Source organism: Eubalaena glacialis, chromosome 7 (genome assembly GCF_028564815.1).
Source record: "Eubalaena glacialis isolate mEubGla1 chromosome 7, mEubGla1.1.hap2.+ XY, whole genome shotgun sequence".
NCBI classification, from domain to species: domain Eukaryota; kingdom Metazoa; phylum Chordata; class Mammalia; order Artiodactyla; family Balaenidae; genus Eubalaena; species Eubalaena glacialis.
Window position 1 is genome coordinate 9,560,558 of NC_083722.1, and position 20,362 is coordinate 9,580,919.

Below are 20,362 nucleotides of genomic sequence, written 5' to 3' on the forward strand. Positions count from 1 at the left end.
TGCTCTTTCTAGGGTACTTCACTGGGTACAAACTATTAGGTATAAAACAAGCTACAAGGATACATTGTACAGCATGGGGAATATAGCCAATATTTTATAATAACTATAAACAGAGTACAACCTTTAAAAATTGTGTATGCCTGTAACTTATATAATATTGTACAGCAACTATACTTTAATTAAAAAAAAAAAAAAAAGAGTACCTCATGGTATCCCTGGTGATGTAACTTCTCCGTATTCTAAATACCTACAATACTTTGCCCCACTCCCTTCGGTTTTCTGTATCCTCACTGAATTATACCTCTTTGTGTATATGTCTTATCATGGCTACTAGATGCTTTAAGCCCTCAAGGTCAAAGGCTGTGTTTGTTTTATCATTTTGTCCCTCACAGTGCTTTATACACTGTATATGTTCAATAAATATTTGGTAAATAAAAGACTGAAGACTTCTTTAGGCCATATCCTCCTTGGCATCAAGCATAAGATATTACAACTAACAGGTGCTTAATATGTTTATCACTTGAATGAAAACTGAAGAATAGCAGTTTGCTTCAAAGGTCTGGTTCTGATTTGCGGTAACACTCTGCATGGTGTCCTCTCTATGTGTATTATGGGCAAAGTACTAATAACTGAGAAGTTAAGAAATCTGAATTCTAGACCAGCTCTTGGCTAGTATATGACTTTACCTAAGTCACTTAGCTGGGTTTCAATCTCCTTATTTTTGAACTGACATTTTTAGACAAGATGTTTTTTAAAGCTATTCTACTGTTTAAAATCTATAATTTTATAAATTAGCATAACTGCAATGAAAAGAACCTCTAATCAACAGATACTGAGAACCATTTCTTTGTTAACCATTCTGTTAGGCACTAGAAATAAATTTCAGTAGAGGTTCAGCTCTGTCATTGACTAGCTTTTTATGTTAATCAAGCTCCTTAACTGGTCTGGGACTTCAATTTTTTCATTTATAAAATCAGGAGATTTTACGATGTGTCCTTTATCGTGAAAGAGCATCTCTTCTTTCGTACTTTTTCTAACTGTATCATACTGCCTTGTATTGTAGCCATTTGAGCAGTCTTGTCTAAAAATGTCTTAGAAAGACAAATACTCTATGATATCACTTACATGTGAAATCTAAAAAATAAAACAAATGAATTTATATAGCAAAATAGAGACTCACAAATATGCCTTCTATCGTTCCCCAAGGATCTGCAGTAAAGAAAACCTTTAAATTTATTTTCTCAGAATTATTGGATAAACCTGTGGGGAGGAATGTCAAAAGGAACACAATTTAGGGTGGTTCCACATAGTAAATCATAGTGATTTTAGAATAGCTCTACATGGGAAAAGGTAACAGGGAACCTGTCACTGTGTATGATGGCACCTGTACTTGCTTACATAAAGAGTTAAGATTTTTTGTTGGGAAACACAGCATTCATAAGAAAAGTACATACAGCCAAAGAATGCTTTGCACTCCAGTCAAGTTTAAGAGTCTGAATAGCATCCTGTTCTGGAAACTTTGGACACGGTCTTTGTACCTTTGGCCTAGATGAACTTCCAAGCCCAGAGCACTGGTAGACCTCTCACCCCTTGTAACTTTGTTTGAACCACCAGTGAGATCATTGCCAAAAACTGATAGGATTGAGCCAGAGGGATATGCCTAGATTGACTGACTATTTAATTGAGTTCCCTCTACTCCAAATATTAGTAATGAATGTATGTTTTGTTTTCTTTCTTATCTTATACCTCCAAGGAATTATACCTTCCTTATACCTTCAAGGAATTGTCACAACAAACACCCATATTACTACCTCCTAATTCAAAATAGAGATTTTAACACCCTGGAAAGCACCTTCATACCACTTTTCAATCATTACCCATTTTCTCCTCTGCAAAGGAAACCATCAACATGGGTTTTATGGTAATCACTTTCCTGCTTTTTCATTATAGCCTAACCATCTAAGTATGCATTACAAAAATTTTTTTTGAATTTTATATAAGTAGAATCATATGCGTTATTTTGTGTCTGGATTCTTTGACTCAACATCACATTTTGGAGATTCATGCATGTTTTTCGCATAGTAGAAGTTCATTCATTTTCATTGCAATAGCAGTCAATTATAAAAATATACCATTATCTATCTATTCTACTGTTGATTAATATGAATATTTTTCACTTTTTTTCAGTTTTTAAAAAATACGTGTTTTGAATAAACAAAGTTTGGAAAAGATTGAAATTTATTCTGGATAGGCCAAAAACCTCTTATCAAAATCATTCTTTGCAAATGCCTAGTTTCTCATAAAACTAATGCCATGTATTTTGGTGTTAAAAACAAAAATGGAAACAAAAAAGTAGTCCCAAAAATGATGCTTAAAACTCTCTGGATTTGGATCAACTTTCCTAGCCCCACTTCCCATCTTTTACCTTAACTCTGACTTTCTCAAGTGACCAGACACCTTGAGGCAATGACCCAGGGAGGCCTCTGGGCGATAGGAGAGGGAAGGGTGGAAGCAAAGAAGGTGAGACTCATATAAAGCATGAAAATCAAGAGTGAGCCAATCTGGGGTAAGCACAGCACATGGGCAATGGGGTGGAATCCTCTTCAACACTCTTCTCTCAAGTGCCCCATCTGCCACCTCTTTTTACCAAGAGGGTGTGTGTGTTTTGTGTGTGTGTGTGTGTGTGTGTGTTTGTAAAAGATAGGGAAGCATTAAGGCTTTGATAAATATGATAGTGAGAACATCTCACTGTCTTCTTATTAGAGTGATAGGCAAGCTATCACTTAGGCAATGCCTGGGACATATATGGGACAAGAAAAGCAACCCCCAGGCCCCCTAAAAAGACAGACTATTTCTGAGCACAAGAGAAGGAAAAGGCATATTGTACAAAATGTGTTTTAGGCATGAGGACATTAATTTATGCCATTAACTAAGCATAATTTTTTTAACAGGAATCTGTCTAACCACTTTTCCACATCCTCTTCTATTAAGTATAGGTTCTATGGTTCTATCGCATTTCTACTTATCTACATTTTAATAAGAAGTTGAAAAATATTTAAGTGAAATTGAAGAACAGAAAGCGTGAGGGAAACCCCTGGGTGAAGACAGCTTTCAATTAAGAGGAAAAAATAAGAAAGGCATGAGTAGTGCATATGTTTGCCACGTTTTGCTGTGACCTGGGATATAGCCACTAGGTGATGTGAACAAAGGAAGTATTACACGTGGATATTTTTTTTAACATACCAAAAGAGTTTCTTTGTTGCAGGGCATCTTAATGTCTTAATATGTCAATATGCTTGTCAATCTCCCAGGGAGAGGGAAGGGTAGAGTACGTAGCCCTTCCCAAAGTCTTTTGATCATCAAGTCCTTGTTTTGTGAAACATCTTGTAGGACTAGTGTTCCATGGCATCCACTTTGGGAAACACTTATCTAGGCACAGCCCCTTGAAAACTTTCATGAAGATTCTTTCCCCTCCATAAACATGTTTTTAAATTTTTGACATTTCCTCATGAAAGCATAAGACTCTTCTTGAATAGTCCCTTCTTAGAGATAGTTACTACATATTCAGTTGTATTCATAAAATGTTCGTTTTTCTTTGTAGTTAAAGGAAGTTTCCTTAGGTTAAAAAAGGTAGGCTTGCAAATCCAATTTTTCTCTGCATTTCTTAGAAAGTAGAAGAGTCTGTTTAACTAGCAAGACTGTGTTTTACTTTTATGCATAGATATTTACTTAGTTCTTTTTTAGTAGTCATTTATCACTGCTTTATAAAGATGACAAGAATATAATTTTTTTCTTTCAGTCTGACATAACTTTTAATTATTCCTAAAGGCAACAAGGGAGTATTTTTATTTGTTATGTTGTTCTTCATATTTATTAGATTTTTTTTTTCAGTTTTCTTGACCTAGTACTTTTGGATTTTGGCTTAAATTTTAACTAAAACTAACTCCAGGCCACTATTACATTAGATTTTTTTGAATACCTGCATTGCAAGCTGACCTTTGACATAAGGGCCCAACCACTTATGTACAAGAAAGCAGAGGTGAAGTCCTTTCCTCCAGGTTATGTGCCTTGTTAGTGCCAGAACTGGGACGATGCCCTGGTCTCCTGACAGGCTCCTAGTCAATGCACTTTCCACGCTGCCTAAAATTCTCCCATTTCTTCCAGTAAATAAAGGGATGTGGGATTTGTTTCATTTGTTTTGTTTTGCGGATTTATAAATATGCCCTTCCACTCCTAGGTGGGAAAGTAAACATATGTCCACACAAAACTCACACACTAATGTTCACAGCAGCATTATTCATTACAATAGCCAAAAAGTGGAAACAATCCAAATGTCCATCAATTGATGAATGGATAAACAAAATGTGGCATATTCATACAAGGGAATATTATTCATCAATAAAAAGAAATGAAGTACTGACACATGCTGCCACAGGGATGAACCTTGAGAATATCATGCTAAGTAGAAGAAGGCAGGCATGGAATGATTCCATTTATATGAAATGTCCAGAATAGGCAAATCTATAGATACAGAAAGCAGATTCATGGATGTGTAGAGCTGGGGGCGATGGGCAGGGGGCTTGAGGTGACGGTTCAGAGGCATGTGATTTCTCTTTGGGAGTGACGGCAATGTTTTACAATTGACTGTGGTGACGGTTACAGAATGCCTTAAAGATACTAAAAGACATCGAATTGTGCACAATAAATGTGTGAATCGTATGGAATATGAATTATATCTCAATAAATCTGTTACAATGTGCCTTCGTTGGTGCTCACTTTAAAGAAAATTCAGATTTATATCATCAACATTAAAAAGAGATGAAATATCCATCAGCAACCACAGACATAAACAATTACCAAAAAATAATAACAGATGGCTCAGAACTAAAAGAAATTAATATATTATGCTTTCCTGTGCTTTACCTTATTTATTAGACCCTCACTGTAAGCTGTGCTAAGAAATCATTCGAATGTCCGTTTACCACTGTGTGATAGGCTCACTCAGTCTGCAAATATTATGGACCATCTACTTGTTGCCAGAAATTGTGCTGGACTTTGGAGGTAGAATGATAAAAAAAGAATAGAAGATCTGCTCAGGGAGTTCATGGCAAAGATTCGAATGTTTTAGAAGAAACCGAAGAAGTTAGCATTTATTGAACACAATCTATGTGCCAAGCACCACAGAAAGCATTGCACATAGGTTTAAAGTTGTACTAATGGCCAATTGAAAAACCATTTCTCACGCTGCAGTTAATATTGCATGGCTATGAAGATAATTGAAGTCGTTAAACTGTTCAGTTGATTATTTATTTCATAAATGAAGTCATTCACTGTTTTATTCATCTCTATCTCAGGAACCTATGCAATGAATGATAATAAAAATATAGTTCATGATAAAAATGTGTTGAACTCTCAAAGTGGTTAATGATTTAGTGATATGATGGTCTTGTGACTGTGGTTCATTAAAATCCAAAGAGCAGTTGAACAGTTATCTTATTGATTCTTTTAATCTCCAGTTCAAGAGAGCAGAGAAAGGAAAAATATTTGCAAAGGTAGAACATGGAGAATTATGGGCATACTTTGTAAGCCTGGGTAAGGCCAATGCAATTTATGGCCTTATGAATATTGTGGTCTGATGATTTTTTTCAAACAATTTGTAAGGCTAACCACTGCTTTCTGCTTTATTTCACATGCCTCCCAAGGCTCCCTCAGGCACAAGAGTTGCTTTATTCTTTTGTACTTGAGCTTGAAAAGTGAGTTTCTCTTTATTACACATGCCTTTGGTACACGGCATGTGAAGGCCGAAGAAAGCTTGGCTGGTGACGACATTTGCCCCTAGTGCAGTCAGGTGGATAATACTTACCCTTCTAAGTGTGACCTTTCTTCTGAGCACAAAGTGCTTTACAACTATTATCTGACCAAGTTCAGAACCCCAGCAGGGAGACAGGAGCTGGGGACTAGTAGTAAACTATTTCACATCTGAGGAAATCAAAGAAAAAGAGGCTTTCCAACTGAGATGTAAGGACATTTAAACCTTTTAAATACTCGAGGCAAATGGTCCAAGAAGTAATGTGAGAATGAGTTTGACTTTTGCATCCTGACAATGGCAACACAGCCTGCAGACTTTGGGAGGATTCTGCTTAAATTGCAGCCAGCCAACCTGCACAGATCCTGGCATTGCAAATGCATCTGGCACAAGGAGGTGCCTGAGAGCAGTTCCTGAGCCCAGTGGGCTCTTAACAAATGAAGGTTGAAATGATTTTGGAAAATGTGGAAGTCATTCTGTAGCATAAATATAGAACATTAGCTATAAGCATGCTGCATAAGACAATCTGCAATAATTGCCACTGTGACCATAATAGGGAGATGTTAGCAGGATGAGGTCACTTACAATGGACTTGGATTGCATCTACCCATAAGCGAATTTAGAAATTTACATATACACACATATATGTAAATTAAATATATACATATTTAATTCAGTCAATCAATAATGAAAGGAAAGTTACAAACAACCAGGGTTTGAATTAAAGCAATTTTTAAATTAATTGCTCTCCATGTGTGGACATTTTTACTAGGTTGTTCTTTGGAATGATAAGAAACTAAGAAATAATATGACTTCAGCCTGGGAAGGTTAAGGTTTCAGCTGAACAACTGATTTTCATTTGATAAAACTGAGAATCTGCCTCTTGCATTTACTAATTGAATCTCTCTCTGCCTCAGTTTCCTCATTTGCAAAAGGGCAACATTGGGTTATTACAAAGACTAAATGAGTTAATACAGTAAAGTAGGCATAACAGTGCCCAGTACAGCACATGTTATATAAATGCTAGTTATCTCTGTTGTTACTATTGTTGTTGTTGTTATTGCTGTTATTACTATTATTTCATTCATGTAACAGTACTTAGAGTCCAACAGTAAAACATACATTAAGCAAGTAATTACTATAAAGTGTGATGAGTATTAGGATGGGGAATTATAGGATGTTCCTTGTTCCTGAATAAGCACCAATACCTTCTCCAGCTATTTAGTTTTCCTTCCTCATTGTTATAGCAGGGGTACTGGGGTTCAGATTCTGGTGAAAAACCCAGGAGGGAATATCCCACCCTTAAATTCCAGGCAGACAACTTTGACTCATGGATAATGGGGAAAGAATTCTACGTGGGAGATTGTCTTCCAACTCTGTTCCCTTAGAACAAACGGACTGAAGTGGAAAGAGCAATAAAACCCAAGAGAACTATTGCAGCAAAATTTCCCTAAAACTTGAAGGAGAAACTTACCAGCAGTATTGGAACCAGTGATGGCAGAGAAACAAGACACGCAAGGACCAGATGGTGGCCATCGGTGGCCTCTGCTGTCAGACATCAACAGTCTTGAGAAAAGGCAGCTGTAGGGCTCGGGGTGGACACCTTGGGCAGGTATCAACAACCCAGCAGGATCTTGAATTGGCATCTATGGCACAGGTGTCCTCTTTGTCACTGGCAGCAAGATAGCAAGAAATGAGGGAACTGAAGGATGCCAGCTGGTATCCAGGAAGGTCTGTGTCCTGTCTCACTCTTCACGAACCAGACAAGTCTTAGGGTGTGTCATCAGATACGCTTGCATTTGAGGGGTTACCATTGCTCTGGGGACTCCCAGATCAACTGGAGTTATTAGAGAGGAGAGGTGACCTGTGCAGAGCAAAAGGGACAGTGTTTTGTTACAAAAATGGTGGCACTATTTTGGCCCCAGATCACTGTTGTCAGAAAAAAAATACATTCACTTTTCAAAGGATAATATTTTTAGTACTTTTAAAACCCAAATATGAAAATCCATGTGTAATTATAAAATAATGTTGTATTTTTCTAATCCTATAGTACCAACGTGAAAAATAAAACCCCAAATTTAACTGCAACAACGTTTCCTATAGGCTTCTAAGTGATACTGAGACTGTAATTTTTTTTAAATAGCCTTTATATGGTAGAAGTCTAAACGGTCTGATTTTTATTTGTTTTGGCTGTCAGGATTATTTCAACCATGTTATCAATAACCAGTCTCAGTCAAGGGAAGATTTATGGTACAAATTATGAAATAATATACACCTGTCCCTTATACCTGTTACTACAGATAATGTAGTCACTGTTTCTATGTATCTTGAAACTATAGTTTCTTTTCAATGCTTGAGGATATGATTTTTTTTTTCATTTTTCTTTAACTTGTTGGTAAAGTTATTTTTACATTGACCCAGGTGTTTAAATGCCTTTGTCCTGAGTCATGCTTACCAGGGATATATACTCAGGGTTGGTTTTAGATAAACTCATGAGTCTGGTTACCCAGTCTGTTTCCTAGCATTCTCCAATCCCCACCTCCCATCTTCTCTCCGGTCCTCCAGAGAGAACTGTGTCTGTACCACCTACTGGATTTAACCCATCCACGTCTGTCTTGGAAATAACGACTGAAACTGATGTACCATTACTTCCTTTTATCTGAATGTATGTCCCCACCAAGTGATAGCTGAATTTTAACAAGAAACAATGCCTGAGCTTCTCATGTCAGGGTACCTTTAATCCTACAAGTACATTTGGTCTGCCAGAGTATGCAGTCTTGGGAAAAAAATATGGTAATCTTCTGGAATGTAAATATGAATTTGTATATTAAAACAAGCATGGTTTTATAAATCCAGATTGCAAAGAACCTAAGAATTGTAAAGACAAAACACAAACCTGTAAAGAAATCTTATAATTGTGATAGGCTATTTGAGCTAAAGCCCCCAAAGCATCTCATTCCTCTGTTATTTGTTATAATGTCCCTCTGCAATCATCTAGGCATCTGTAGAGGAATTTAAGTAGCATAGGTTCCAGCTAAAGGGATGAAGTCCTAATGTGAAATTTCAGTACCATCCAGATGGAGAGATACCAGAAATAAGCAAGAGAATGATGATTCTTAGGTAACAGAAAGAAGTTGAAGTTCCAACATTTATTGTGTGACTTTGGGCAAGTCACTTAACCTCTCGGAGTAAATTTCCATTAAGTGTGAATTGGGAATGAAGACTCCCAGGTTGGCGTTCTTCACAAGAACTGGTGGAGCTGAAGGAAGACATCTGTGAAATATTATGAATTATAAAATAGCTACATAAACGTTAAGTTACTCTTGTTTCTGTCTTTGCTCAATTATTGGTTTTGTAGAAATGGTCACAGCCCTTCTCTGAACCCTGGAATTTTGTCCCAACAGCAGGGCCCCTTCCTTCCGGCTGCTGACTGATAACTGATCTCCTGTTCTGGTCGGATGCACGTCTGGACTTCCGAACTCAAGCTGAGAATTGCCTAGGGTAGAGTGTCAGAATTTGATCATAAATAATTATATTTGTTGTAAATTAAGATTTTACACAGAAATAGAAGAAAACTGGTACATTTTAAAGAATCTGTGCATGATTTTTGCTCACATCCCTCCTCCATCTGAAGGATCTGTAGGAGCTTGTGAGGGATGCAGAACTGGTTCTAGTAATGCTTACTGCAGAAATGGAAGTAGCTCGAGAAATCACATTTCCTTCTTTGGGACTAAGATACATCTATCTTTGGCTTATATGCCATCTGTGCTGGTAAATCTTTGGGGGAGAGAGATAGATATACAGCTCTAGATTTGAGGCCCTCAATTAGGTATTTATAAAAACAGAAAAATGTCTTAATCTGAACTTGGAATTCCTGGTAGCGGGTTTGGATATAGAGAATGCCACTTCCCATGGAGCAAGGCATGTACACACAGAGAAGGGTCATGCAGGGTCTTCCACTCCTAACAGGTAGTCCAAAAGCAACTGTTTAATAGGAACAATTTTCCTTTCAATTGCTACTTCATTCTCCTCGGTGTGTGGACACCTGAGAACTTCAGTCAGCCCTAGGGAGAGACGCAGATGACAATGTTGTCTCTGAATAAATATAGTTTCACTTATAAAAAAATTTACAATAAAGAGAGATGCAAAATGCATGACCATTTTAAAGCTCCAAGAACAGTACCTCTCAGGAAAAGTTATATTAGTCACCAGAAATTGAGTGTGGCTTCCTAGAGATTCTTCCAAATAACATGATCTGATCTATTCTGCTTAAGTTTGAGAGCACATTTGTCCTCTAATCTCACTTCTACCACTAATTGTTCAACTGGTAGATGGAGCCAGGCTCCTGCCCAGCTGGCATTCATGGAGGCTTTGGCTGAGATGGGAAAGGCGGACGAACATTCTAAGGGGATGGGAGCAATCCCAGATCTAATCTTTCCTCTAGCTTTGAGCAAGTTTGTTCAAATTCCACAAACTTACTTTCGGTTCTAGGACACATGGCTCTTAACGTTTTTTTCTTTTCCTTTGAGAGATTATTTTCTTTCACATTATTTTATGATTATACAGATAATACATGCTCATTTCCAGAGAACACAGATAGATACAAAGAGGATAATTTAAAAAATCATTGTGAACATGTTAAAATATTCCTTTCAAGACTTTTAGCAGTGTATATGCACGTGTTTAAAAACTCAAATCATAACACACAGAGTCATTGAACATTTGCATTTCGGCTTTACATTTGCCCCAATTTTTGAGGAACCATTCATATTTTTCTGATTGATGTGAAAACATTATTTATATATATTAAAGATAGTAACATCTTATAAATGTAGCAATGTTGAGACTAGTTTATTCTTATTCTTTAAACTCATTAATTTTTTAAGTAAATGTAACCATAATTGTTTTGAATGATAAAAGAAAATATGTCACTGTGGAAAAAAATCAGCAAATATCAGTAAGTAAAAAGAAAAAATGTTGAAGAAGAAAAGCCCACATTAATCTACACCCTGAGATAACCTCTATTAATACCTGGCTTGTGTGTTTCCTGATACATGTATCTATATGTGCATATATTTCTTTTGACCGTATTTACCTGAAAATTATTGCCCCTTACTTTTGATTTTTGACTTAGCTGTGTACTATTACTTTAAATATGTGGCTTCAAAGCTCCACATAATTGGATTCTGGATTTATTTTTCTCTAATTTGAGAGGCTTAATACAGCAGTTAAAACCCCTAACTCTTCTGCCATGTTTCCCCCTTGCTATTTCTTTCTGTTTTAGTCTTTTACCAAATGAACTGTTTCCATCTCTCTCTTTTTCCTGTACTTTATTTTTTTATATAGCTTGTTTGTGCTTTATTGGTGATCACATTTTATTTTTAAATTTATTTTTCTCTACTCCACAAAGTCAAAAATGAAAAGAGGACTTCCCTGGTGGCGCAGTGGTTAAGAATCCACCTGCCAATGCTGGGAACACGGGTTTGAGCCCTGGTCCAGGAAGATCCCACATGCCGCGGAGCAACTAAGCCCGCGTGCCACAACTACTGAGCCTGCACTCTAGAGCCCACGGGTCACAACTATTGAGCCCACGGGCCACAACTACTGAGCCTGCGGGCCACAACTGCTAAGCCCGTGTGCCTAGAGCCCGTGCTCCGCAACAAGAGAAGCCACCACAATGAGAAGCCCACGTACCACCATGAAGAGTAGCCCCCTCTCGCTGCAACTAGAGAAAGCCTGCGCAGCAACGAAGACCCAATGCAGCAACGAAGACCCAACGCAGCCGAAAATAAATAGATAAATAAATTTATGGAATAAAAAAAAAAGAAAAAAATCTCTCAATTCCTCCTGTGTGAGATGAAAAATACGAGTGTTACCTCCTCCTATCCTTGATATAATCTGGAATTTTAGACCCAAATTATTTTTATGTAATTATTATTCAATTAGCTATTTAATTATTAGTGTTTTAATATTATATAGTTTCCCTGAAAGGAACTTCTGACATTTTTATTATGTTGTATGTGCATATTTATGTAAGTTAGATGTATCTCTACTTGTTTTCCACATTTTCCAGTTCTCTATTTTGATTTCTTGCTCAGTTAGCTAGACTAACTGAGAGAGACCCAAGTGCATCTTTCATCACCTTTGCGCACAAAATACAGGTAGGGGGTCTTCACTCTTTATCATCAGTACGTGGTGAGCCCTTCTCATCTGCAGGCTCCAGTGCTCAGGAAAATGTTCTTCTCTCTTCTTTGATCACTGATTTGGGTTCATCAACAGCACTGTCTCCCTCCGAAATTCAGTTCTACATCAATGTGAGCTCCTAACTATGCTCTGCATTGCTCCCCTTTTCTTTCTAATTCTCTCCCCCATTTTTATCTCTGTACTTTCTGCCTTAATTTCAGGAAAAATTCTTGAGTTTCTCTTCTGGTTCAGAAATTTTATTTTTTCAGTATCCAATCTACTATTCATTGTAGACATCGTGGTTTTTATTAAACACTTGTGTTTTTCAGCTCTATATATACCACTCTGATTTTAGAATGCCATGACTACTTATTTTGGATTCATATATGCAAATTCTTTTAAGGCACGCTGAAAGCACACTCGGAATCATTGAACTTTTTTCCCTACTGTCTCCTGAGGCAAGTCTGTTTCAGAGGGAAGCATTTGCACTGCTTCTTCAGAGCTGTTCCTTTTATTAGGTTGAAGCATTTAAAATTGCTAGGATTCTAGCCATTTTTAAATTTATAAACATGGCGATTTTATATGGTTTAACCTAAAATAAATGTTTAATCTTTTCCAGGATGTGTGATGTACTAAACCTTCCAGAAACAAGTTCTTGCTGCCCATCTGACTTATAGTCAAGTCAAAGTGAAGATGGGCTTGTGAGAGATATGTGCCCTTGTTATTAATTCTTTGGGTCCAGGCAAATAGGGAGAGTAAGTATTGTTAGGACAAATTTACACTGTCAGTTGAGCTGTCCTGAGTACTGGGTGGTGGGGAGAATATCGGCACCACAACAGTCCCAGCAGTCAATTTTGTCCAAGTCATTTCTCCATGTGATTGTGGAGGATGAACGGTAGAAAAACCCTGCATCTCCTTAGGAGTGCTTAGTTGCCACTTTGCTTTTCAGTAACTATGGCAGACAAAACCAATGGGCAGTGCGTTCTTTGCTGCTACACATGGTTGCCAGATACGGCAATTAAAAATAGAAGATGCCCAGTTAAATTTGAATAAACAACACAGTTCTGCAATATTAGTATTACTATGTCCTGTGTAAATTTGGAGCCGACTTATACTAAACAGTTATTCATTGTTTATCTGAAATCGAAATTTAATTCTGTCTCCTGTATTTTACCTGGCAACCCTGATGCTCATCCCAGTCATAGCACTAAATTCTTCTCAACACAAAGAGGCAGTCGCTATAACTCAACTGGAGTTGACGTGTGAGTAGATGTCCATTTGACATCTTACAATGGAGCTCAACTGGTGAGGTGCAAATCTTGCCAAATAGGTCGTGCCTGTCTCCAACCCTTGCTTCTCTGAGTTTTTGGAGGCTACCCAGTGTTTGCCAGGATCTCCTCCACTCACCCACGGGAACACTGCTCTTTTACAGGCGGGATGGTGTGGATCACTCTCTATAACTCTCTCATCAATCTGGGTCCATCTCACTACCTCTCCCATAAATTTTTCAGATGTTATGCAAGATCCATAGTGCCCTTCTCTAGTTCCCAGTGGCCATGCAGCTTCCTATTAATTATTTCAAAGGGATTGGGGGAAGGAGAATAGTAGATGACTGTGATAAGTCATTTTACCACCTAACTTGGATAGTCAGGATAATTTGCTTGATCTGAAACAAAATGGATTATTGCACAGGGTCAAACGGGCAAGTTCATGTTCCACCATGAACTTTAATAATCATAGAAGCCTAATCGTGATGCTGATCGATAAAATGGTCAATATTTTTATGAATGGATGGTTCCTCTGGTTGTAAAAACACAGACTTTTTGGAAAGGGTAATCTCAAAAGAAATTGCCTCTTGCTCCCAAGTTGGAGTGTGAGGCAAAGTGCAGACCCTAAGATTTGCTAAATGAGTATTGTGAAATAGGACCCTTTAGAGAAACACACATGAAACTTTGGGAATTTCACATTAAGATAATTTCTTATTTCAACACTCTGACATCAAAATTCAGATAACACTGAGAATAAAACTCAAATCATTTAGGCAGAACCTCCAGAATGGTCACGCATGACCTCTTTCCTTCTCTTCCTTTGTCTCTTCCTCTCCATAGATGACATATGACAGAAGAATAACAATATGTAGCATTCAATCTGATTTCATCATTATTATAATCACATGCATATCAACATGTCCTACTCTTGCTTTCAAGCATACAGATTACAAGGAAAGTATTCCTTTGGAGAATTCAATTTGTTTTCCCAACTTTTATGGATATTTCATGCTAGAAAAATAAGATTTTCAGTAGAAAAATAAGATTTTCAGTAAATACTAAGGCCATTGGCCAAACCTATTATGACATCCTAAATACAATAGGAAATTTGCAATTAGATCATTTTCAGGTAAAAAAGCATGCTGTGAATAACATCCTACTGTTCCTGCAGTATAAGAAGGTTACTTTTCTTTTTTGGTATAGAAATAGCTTTGATTTTTTTTATTTTAAATTTTATATGTAATTCATATTCAAAGTAAAAAATCAGAAGGTATAAAATGGTATACAGAAAACATGAAAAAGTTACCTTTAATTCCAACATTATGAAATAAACTTTACCATTATGTTGGTATATCCTTCTGGGCTTCTAGCTGTTCATGGTTAGAAATGTAAATGTGGACATATATATGAATACAAAAGTACAATGAGAATAATTGACTTTATTTTAGGTGCAGTGTGCTTCAGAACTTCATATGAATTCCTTTCTAATTTTAAATGCCACCCAAAAAGTAGGTACTGTTATTATTCCCAATTTAGAGATGAAGAAATTTTGAGGACAAAAAAACTCAGCTTTCCCAAAGCCGAATGCTAAGAGGTGGCAAAGCCAGTATGTAAAATGAGGCAGTCTGACTGCAAGTCCACAGTACATCAGGCATCGTTAATGATCTCCATTGTTCACCTAGTGAAAAATCATAGGTATCTTTTCACATTAACACATGTCAAACTGCATACGTCCTCTTATGGCTGCATAGTATTCCATTAGATGGTATAAATGATCTCTTCATGGAGATGGAGTTTAGTTTGGTTTTTTCCCCTCATCATTTTTTATTTCTAAATGCTCTGAAGAAGACCCCTGCAATAGATCTCTGTTAAATTTGCTGATTACTTATTTAGGATAAATTCCTAACAACAGAATTTGGGAGTTCAATTTTTGAGATACGTTGTTAAAATTGGTTTAATCCTAAAGATTAAACCAATCTATGCTCTTGCAAACAGTTCATGAGAATCACTTTTCTCTACACCTGCTCCACTTAGAAGAATGATTCTTAAAACTTCACATTCCAAGACACTGAAAGCAAAAATCTCTTTCCTTAGTGAGTCATCACTGTAATATGCAGAAAGCCCAACTACTTTAAGTACTATGATATTTTATCTTTGGACCAATGCTTTGGTGTCCAGTTGTCCCACACTGGGACAACTCAGAGAAGTTGTCTGGAAAACTCAGAGAAGCAAGGGTTGGAGACAGGCGCGACCTATTTGGCAAGATTTGCACCTCACCAGTTGAGCTCCATTGTAAGATGTCAAATGGACGTTTACTCACACGTCAACTCCAGTTGAGTTATAGCGACTGCCTCTTTGTGTTGAGAAGAATTTAGTGCTATGACTGGGATGAGCATCAGGGTTGCCAGGTAAAATACAGGAGACAGAATTAAATTTCGATTTCAGATAAACAATGAATAACTGTTTAGTATAAGTCGGCTCCAAATTTACACAGGACATAGTAATACTAATGTTGCAGAACTGTGTTGTTTATTCAAATTTAACTGGGCATCTTCTATTTTTAATTGCCGTATCTGGCAACCATGTGTAGCAGCAAAGAACACACTGCCCATTGGTTTTGTCTGCCATAGTTACTGAAAAGCAAAGTGGCAACTAAGCACTCCTAAGGAGATGCAGGGTTTTTCTACCGTTCATCCTCCACAATCACATGGAGAAATGACTTGGACAAAATTGACTGCTGGGACTGTTTGTGGTGCCGATATTTCCCCCAGTGTCCAGTTGTCCCATCGTGGCCAGCAGGCGGTGCTCACACACAGATCAGAAAGATCTCTGTGGTCACATTCACTCTAATGCACTAGGCACCATTCATATCATCTCAAGGTCTTGAACCATCATGGTCTGCTTGCTGGAAACTTAGGCCATGGTTTGTTCAATAATCTGTGAAATTCAGGTTCATTGTTATTCTTCTTATATCAGTGTCTTGGAAGGAGTCATGTTAGCAATGTCCAAATATCACCCTGACTACAAGGTCCATATTTACTGGCAATAGCTCCCTAGGACCAGGTGAGTTTTCAAGCATTTGATCTTAAACAGGTACCAGCCAAACTTAACCTCCCACCTCCTTATCTGTACTTCTTGTCTAGAAGGAGTGGCATATGCCAAAACACCATCTAATGCTTTTTCTTTTCCATACTTCACTTTTTTTAAACTATCACTCATTTCTTCTTCAAAAGGTGGCTGAAGTATTTGTCATTGCAAGCCTGAGGCAGGTCAAAGTTTCTCAATGTTTTCCTTCCTACCACAGCCCAGTTTTTTTTAATATCTTCATATTTGTCTTCATAATTATCATGCCCTGTGCTTAATATAAGAACATTTCTGACTCCTGTATGGTTTGGTTGCTGACACCTTGAAACTCAGAATTCAAATGGAAAGATTGAAAAATGTGACTACACAAAATTTAAATGTTTGAAAATCCAAAATATCAGAACATTTTGGGGGAAAAATATTTACAACAAATGTGATTTACAAAAGGTGATGTTCTTAAGAGATAAAGAGCTCGTTGTGTCTATTAAAAATGTTAAAACCCTAACAGAAAAAAAAAGTCAAGGGGCTTGAACAGAATTTACAGAAGCACAAGTAACTAAAGATATACTTTAAGTGAATATTTAATTTCATTAGTTATGAAAAATACAAATTAAAATAACCTTTGTTCAAATTAGCAAAGAGTAATTCAATGTTAGCAATGGTGGTTAGGATATGGCAAAGGTCAGAGTCACACCTCACACGTGCTTAGTAGAAATATATAGCCATCCTAGAAAGGAATTTCACAATGTATAGCAAGACCATTAAAAATTTTTATACCCTTTGACCAGTAATATGCCTCTGAAAATTATTGGAAACTTAGTCAAAGAATTTGTATGAAAAGTTCATTCTGGCATTATTTACTCCAGCCAAATATTATATACCACAAATTATCCAATATTGCATTACTGGATAATTGTATTATCCAATAATGCAATATAATTTAAATATACATGTATTTTAATATACATATGCAGAAAAAAGAAAGGAAGAAAATTTATCTAATTTGATATTGTTTTCTCTGGATGCAGAATAATAGTTTTTGTTTTTAATTGGTTCTTTTTTGTTTCTCACACTTTGTATAGGAGATTGCATTATTTTTACAATTTAAAAAAACTACAGATTTAAAAAATCAACTTGATTGAGGTTTAATTCCCATACAAGAAAATGCAGACAATTTAAGTGTGGAATTCAGTGAGTTTCGGCAAATGGTACCCTAATATAACACCCATTACAACTGAGAGAGAGAATATTTGCCGTCAGATCTGTCCACCTCTACCCTAGCAACCACTGGTCAGCATTCCAACCCTCTAGGTCATTTTAGCCTTTTTGAAAATTTCATGTAATTTAATCATACAGTATGCAGCGTTTTATGTTCATCTTCTTTCCCTCAACATAATGTCTTTGAGATTTAAACATGATGATGCATATGTCCACAGTTTGTTCCTTTTAACTACTTAGTATTGAGTTTAAAGACAAACGACAATTTATGAAACCAAATAATGATGGACATTTGGATTGTTTCCAGCCTTTGGTTATTATAAATAAAGCTACTAATTACATTTCTGTAAAAGTCTTTCTGTGAACATACGCTTTAGTTTTTTTTAGGGAAATATCTTGGAATGGATTTTCTATATAGCATTGTAAGTGAATATTTAACTTTATAAAAAAAACTACCAAACTGCATTCCAAAGTAGTTATACCAATTTATCATTGCAACAGCAATGTATGAAAGTTTCAGATGGTATTATCAGTCTTTTTCAGTTTAGCCATCCTAGTGGTAAGGAGTGGGATCTCTTATTTTATTTCCCTGATTACTAATGATTTTTAGTATTTGTTCATGTGCTTATTGACCATCTGTACATCTTATAAGTTAGAAAACTTATTACTGAGATATAAGAGTTCTTTGTATGTTCTAAATAAGATTCTTTCTGATATGCATATTGGGAATATTTTTCCCAGTTTGTGACATGCCTCCTAAACAGTGTCTTTTGAAAAGCACTTCAGGATTTTAGTGAAATACAATTTATCGATATTTTTTTCTTTTATGATTTATATTTTTTAAGTCATATCAAAGAAATATTTTCCTACCATGAGGGAAGAAAATGTTACTATGCTATCTTTTTAAAGTATTGTACTTTTGGCTCTTGTATTTATACCAATGATCTATTTCTAGTTAATTTTTTATATTATATTGTTTATATATAATATTATATATATTTAAAATATTAAATATTTTACAATATATGTGAGGTAATTTGGAGATTCATTTTTCATATGAATACCTAATTGTCCTGACATCATTTGTTAAAAAGACTATTTTCCCTCTAATGAATTACCCTGAAATGTTTGTTGAAAATCAACCAACTTTTTTTTTTTGAAATATAGTTGATTTACAATGTTGTGCTAATTTCTGTTGACTTTAACAGTCCATTTCTTGATCTGCTATTCTGTTGGACTGATCTATAGGGCTATCCTTACACCAGGAATCATCAGCTTTAACTTTTCTTTCATCTGCATATGGATCCATTGTTGGACACTAAAACCACCTAATACCATGCATTTTATAATGGGAAGAAATTTCTCTTGAACCTCAGCTACTCCTCTAACTAGCAAGAAACACGAGCAAGTCATTAAATGTCTCCAAACCTTAATTTCTTCACCCATAAAATAGGTTTATAAGTACTCACTTTCAAGGATTGTTTTGATAATTTAATGTGATGATAGCTTAAAATGCCTAGAGCAGCACCTTATACCGATGAGGAAACCAAGATAGGTCAGTGTCTCTTCAATGATCTTGGTCAGTCATGACCCTTACGTGAAAGTCAACGAGGAGTAGAGTAAAATGCATTTACCATTGGAGAATATTACTCAGCCATTAAAAAGAATGAAATATTGCCATTTGCAGCAACATGGATGGACCTAGAGATTATCATACTAAGTGAAGTAAGTCAGACAGAGAAAGACAAATACCTTAACAATATCACATTTGCGGAATCTAAAAAAAATGATACAAATGAAAACTTATTGACACAACAGAAATAGACTCACAGACACAGAAAACAAACTTATGGTTACCAAAGGGGAAGGGAAGGGGGAGGAATAAATTAGGAATTTGGGATTAACAGATACACACTACTATATATAAAATAGATAAACAATAAGGACCTACTTATAGCACACGGAACTATATTCAATATCTTGCAATAACCTATAATGGAAAAGAATCTGAAAAGGGATATATATATATGTATATGAATCACTTTGCTGTACACCTGAAACTAACACAATGTTGTAAATCAACTGTACTTCAATTAAAAAAAAATGCATTTACCATTGCGATTTCTAGGCCTAATTTTGCATTTCCAGTCAACTCATCATCACTTTGATTCTGCCACTTAATTATGTGATGACCCTTTGGCAAGTTATATACTTTCTCTGGTTCTCAGTCTCTTCCTCTGAAACATTAGGTCAGTAACCGTTCTCAATAGTTACTTCTATCTTCCACATCTAACCATTAGGATTCTAGAGGAGGTTCTATTATTACAAGATTCCATGCTCTTTAAGTTGTGTCTGGGGGCTTGGGGTTCAAAATAGGATAGTTCTCTATAAGAGGACATTAACAAACTGGAGTGCATATAGAGTATCATTGCCACAATAGCAGTCTGGAAGCCAGAGCACATGAGGAACGATAGAACAAGCTTAACCTGGGAAAGGGAAGACTGAATGGATACATGATAATGAGCTTCAAAACTCTGACCATCTGTCATGTTGGAAGAGTGAACAGATTAGTTGTTCCAGAGGATAATATTAGTATCAAGCAAAGAATATTACAGGAAGGAGAAATAAATTGCTGTAATGTATATTTGTCCATATTTATGAAACAGTCTGCTTTTAGTTGAAGTGAGCTCCCCATCACTGGAGGTGTTCAAGCCAAGGTCAGATTATCATCTAACAGTGATGTTCTATCAATATAAAGGATTTTTGCAATGGGTAAAGAATTTTTCTAGAGAGACTGTAAAAA